Genomic DNA, 5,076 nt, shown 5'->3' on the forward strand with positions numbered 1-5,076 from the left:
AGGACAGGGAAACCCTACCCTCCATAGGGGTGTTTTGGCTCTCACTTGTTTGCTATGTACTTTTAGAGTGTCTCTACAGGAATGCATGTATCAGTTTGCAAGTTTGGACATCAGGCCTGTGGGCACCAGTGTTTTGAGAATCAGTATATCTGCGGGTATCAAATTCAGATGTGGAGCAGTAATTTGGGGAATAGTGATCAGTGGTCGAATGCAGTTCTTCAGCTATGTCCATATCTGTATTAATTAGGCTGAGATGCTGCTTGTTTTCTCTTTCAGTTCAGAGACTCAGTTAAGAGCAACCAGCGTTCTCCTCTGCTGAGGCAAAGCAGGAAAAGACACACCGATTCATCAGATTCGTCAATCACCAGCTACACCACCTCTGTCCAGTTCAGTGGACTTATGACGACCCAGAATTTAGAGGAAATTATAGTTATGGCAGCCGCACTAAACCAAGGAATCATCTTGCAGGATGAGACCGATGTTGAAGTACCACACCCGCCCAGGTCACCTGTCCGATTTAGAAACCCCAGTTATTTCAAACCCGTGAGCCCACCGCCTTTGAGCTGATGGGAATGATTAGCGACCTTCAAAGATCTGTGGCTGATCTAGCCTATGGAATGCCGGTCCCGCCACCAACTGCATCGTATGTTGCGAATTTCATGCCACAGGAGCCCCCGCTACTGAGGCGAATTGTAATTGAGCTCAGCCAACCTGAAGCTGTCTCAAGCTCCGGCAATGACATGTCGATGACAACGAGGCTTCGCACTGAAGTAGCAACCCAAACCATCCACCAAGCTGAGGCTAGTGGAAAGAACAAGGTGAAGGTGGACACTGATCCCTTTGAACAACTCCAGCAGGCTATTGAGGCTCTGAAAGCCGGAGGGTTGAGTAAGCAGCAAGTACTCGCAGTTGTGGCTAAGACTGTGGACGATACTTTCCCCACTCAGATTGAGGGCAGTTCAAGCCAAGGGGAAAATCGAGAGAAGGGTCATCATACCAGAACCGTTCCCTCCAACCCTAATTCTGCACCCAGGAAAAATCAGCAAGCCAAGCCTATACCTGCCGATCCCTTTGCTAGTGCACCCAGCAAAAATCCACAAACCTCAAAGTATCAACCCCGAGGTCGCAGGGTCTTCCATGCCCTCTATATGCCTTTGTCCAAAGCTCTTCAAATCCTTGCTGAAAAGGGGAATCATAAACCCCTCGAGCCTCGACCCCTCCCTGCTCGTCTCCCACTCGACCATGATACTACCCAGTACTGTGCATACTATCAACAAATCGGTCATAGCACCGACAATTGCTTCCGTCTTCGCCACGAAGTACAAGATTTGTTTGACAACGGGGTCGTCCTCCAACCAAGCTCAGTGAAGTCTATCGTCACTGGATCAGTGAACTTGGAGGATAGTACGAGTATGTGATTGGGGGATGAACCACCTGCGAGCGGCGCTCAGTTTACTCCAAATGTGGCGTATGGCACGCACTGTTTTGAGCACTTGCGAATACTAGTTTTGTACTTTCTGACTCGTGTATTAGGGACAGTCTTGTTGTGTTATCTATAGTCAGTCTTTTTGTACTGAATCAGTCAGGTCTGTCTTGTTGTATCGAGTCAGTCCTATTTTGTTAGAGTCGGGTGATTTCGGGGGTGTTACCTCAGATATCACTTGTTTGTTTTGTGTTTGTCTTTTCGCTTTCTTTTGAGTCTGTTTCTACCATGGAGCCAGTTGTGCCAACAGATCTGAATGAAACAACAGTAATTTCACACTCTTGTGTTTGCTTCTGCCTTGCGCCAATTGTGCTAGAAGTTTGAATGAAACAACAGTGCTTTTCACCTGCTTTTCTGCGCCTTTAAATCATTGCATTGACCTAAGCTTTTCAAAACCTTTTGAATATTGTGATGAAAACGAAGAGGAAGGAATTCTTTGGGATTTGTAAAATTTGATCAATTGAGAGAAAGAGAGGCGTGCTAAGCCCTTAATGATTGCGATCATGTTTGTTAATATGAGCACTGAGAAGGATCCTGGCCTGATCTAGATTGGTTCTATACTGTCTTCAACGCGAGCGATTTGTCACTTTCTTAAAAGTTTTCAAAAAATATTTTGCGTGGTCCTGCAAAGACCTGTGTGGAATTGCCCTCGAGATTGTGTAGCTTAGGATCGCTTTCAGCCTCGAGATTCGAACCCCTTTTGCTTTCAAACCCTGAACTTAGATTCAGAATGTTCAACAGTCAACCACAATATAAGGCCTGTCTGACCGAATCAGAAGCAACCCTCGAACTAGGGCAAAGAAAATCATATCAAGAAGATCAGGTGTTGTCAAAAGAAGCTTGCGAAGCTAGATCAGAAGCAACCCTCGAACTAGGGGCAAAAGAATTTCAAATGTGCTCGAAGAGCAAAAAATTGGGGTCATTGCTCAAGCTAATGAAGATCGGCAAGAATGCCAAATCCCAGAAGAGAAGAAAGAAGAAAGTATTGCTAAAGGATAACCGAGTTCCTATCCACAACACTAGGGGCAAATTCAGCCCCCCATTAGATGGACTCCTGCATCGTTAGCGAACAGTAGCCATTCTCCTGGATTCAGATGACTTCAGGATCTCAAAACCATTTAACATGGACAAAGCTACACTTTTACCCTTAAGAGGCTCGCTGGGCTGAAAACCCGGAAGGGCGACCCAGGCAAAAGTTAGAGCAAGAAAAACAAGAAAAAGAACAAAAAAAAAAAACAGAAAAATGCAAAGAGTGAAAAAAAGAAAAGAAGAAAAATGAAGAAAATGAAAAGAAAAGATGAAAAAGAAAAAAGAAGAAAAGAAATGAAAATAATTGAAAAAAAAAGAAGAACAAAGCTCGCAAGGTTGAAAACCTGGAAGGGCGGCCTTGGCAAAAGTTAGAGCGCAAAAGGAGAGGTTAATATCCAAGTGTACCTTAACCCCGAACTACGTAAGGCTTGATTTCCATGTTTGGGATACGTAGGCAACTTCATTCTGAAGTCCAGCCGTAATGCACTTTAAAATCGATTGTGTCCATGTATTGGTTCTGATCATCTTTGTCATTTCTGTATCCAAGAGTTCAATTGTGACCTTCATTATTAGAACTGGTTACAGTGTGCCGCGGTACTATTTAAACAAGGGGCAACTTTCTGTTGCCGTTCAGTGCACTGTGGTGCCATTCAAACAAGGGGCAACTTTCCATTGCCATATAGTGCCGTTCAAACAAGAGGCAATTTTCCTTCGAATCTGAGGTTGTGCATCTCAAGAGTAAGTTCTGTGTTGGTCAAGCAGTGGCCATTTGCAAAAATAGTTTTTGAGAATTTTTACTGAGGTTGACTAATTCTCTAAAAAATTATTTCATTTTTCCAAAACTGGACCATTTTCTTGGACCCAAAAGGGAAAATTTTCAGTGCTCATAACCTAACTTGCATGATTTTAAATCAGAAAATCGAACAAGCATGTTAATCTAACTCTCATGTTGATCAAAATTGTTTTAGTAGAAAACCAAAACAAAAAGTGGTCAAAATAATGAACTAGGGGCACAGTTGAGTCAGTTGTTCTATCTTTTCTCCGTTGTCAACATACTTGCCAGAAAAGGACACTCTACTTGCCAGAAAGGGCACTCTACCTGCCGAAAAAGGGCATAACTGAAGCTAACAACAAAGGGCTGAAAGCTCTCGACATCCTCCAAGCAACGAGGTATCAGGTCAAGTGTGAAGCATGAACTGGAATGGATCAAGATATTCCACTCCCTCGTCTGGACACATTTGATCATGTCCAAACTCCCCAGCAGAACATCGTCAACTGATGTCAGCTGCAGATTTGCTACACACCCAGTTGTAGCGCAACCCCTCTGCAAGAAAGTTCACTGTTGTAAGCAGAAGAAGAGAATCTAGCAGAATGCTAGGGGCAAGAGCCTGTAACTTTCTGTTTATCCATCAACCACCCTATGGAGGGATGAAAAATGAGAGATTAAAGAATAGAGAGATGTGCACTGAGAGGAAAAGCAAGGAAAGGGTTTTGAGAGAAAAACTGAGCTTGAGGGCCGAGTGATGTAAGAATCACAAATAAGAAAGGGTGGGGAATAATACTCGAAGAAACTGGCTTCTCGTGAACTTAGAGGTCTCTCACCTTTGTATGAGTGTTGTGTCTTTTGTTTTGTTTGTCTTGATTCTTATTTTTGAGTCGTTTCGAGTGTGTCTCGACGTGTTTAGGTTGTTTGCCCTTTTCTTTTCCTTTATTGAGTCATGGTGCACTGTGTTCAGTCGTTGGCTCAATACCCGGTTGAGACCCTTTTCTCATTACAATTTCAAAAAAAAATCATTTTGTGCTCAGAGTGCCGTGTCGTTCTCCACATTTGTGCGAAACAAGATTTTGTTCTTTCAAAAACTGCAGGGTTCAACCCGGGTCATGTGGGAACAGTAAAACCAGGACCTTTCTGAAGCTATATAGGTTCCAGACTTTGAAGCAAAAGAAAAAAAGGAAAAATGTCGGGCATTTGAGTTTGTTTCAACTTCCGCACGTTCCGCCATCGCATCCTGTATCTTCAGAATGAGCTGTGTGTTCAAAATTAAAAGAATACTGTGTTATGAGCCGTGTGTTCAGATCAAGTAGTGTTGTGTTATGAGCAGCAAGTTCAGAATTTGGAATGAGCTGCATGCAAATGAAAATCCATGAGGTGAGTGTTCAGAATTGAAATGTGTGAGCTGCGTGTTCAAAATGAAGTGAATGAGCTGTGTGTTCAGAAATGAAAATTTATCAGCTGCGTGTTCAGAATTTAGAATGAGCTACGTGCAAATGAAAATCCATGAGCTGCGTGTTCAGAATTGAAATGTGTGAGCTGCGTGTTCAAAATGAAGTGAATGAGCTGTGTGTTCAGAAATGAAAATTTATGAGCTACGTGTTCAGAATTAAGAATGAGCTGCGTGCAAATGAAAATGTATGAGTTGCATGTTCAGAATTGAAATGTGTGAGCTGCGTGTTCAAAATGAAGTGAATGAGCTGTGTGTTCAGAAATGAAAATTTATGAGCTGCATGTTCAGAATTAAGAATGAGCTGCCTGCAAATGAAAATCCATGAGCTGCGTGTTCAGA

Source organism: Camellia sinensis, chromosome 12 (assembly GCF_055761805.1).
Source record: "Camellia sinensis isolate YWXY chromosome 12, ASM5576180v1, whole genome shotgun sequence".
NCBI classification, from domain to species: domain Eukaryota; kingdom Viridiplantae; phylum Streptophyta; class Magnoliopsida; order Ericales; family Theaceae; genus Camellia; species Camellia sinensis.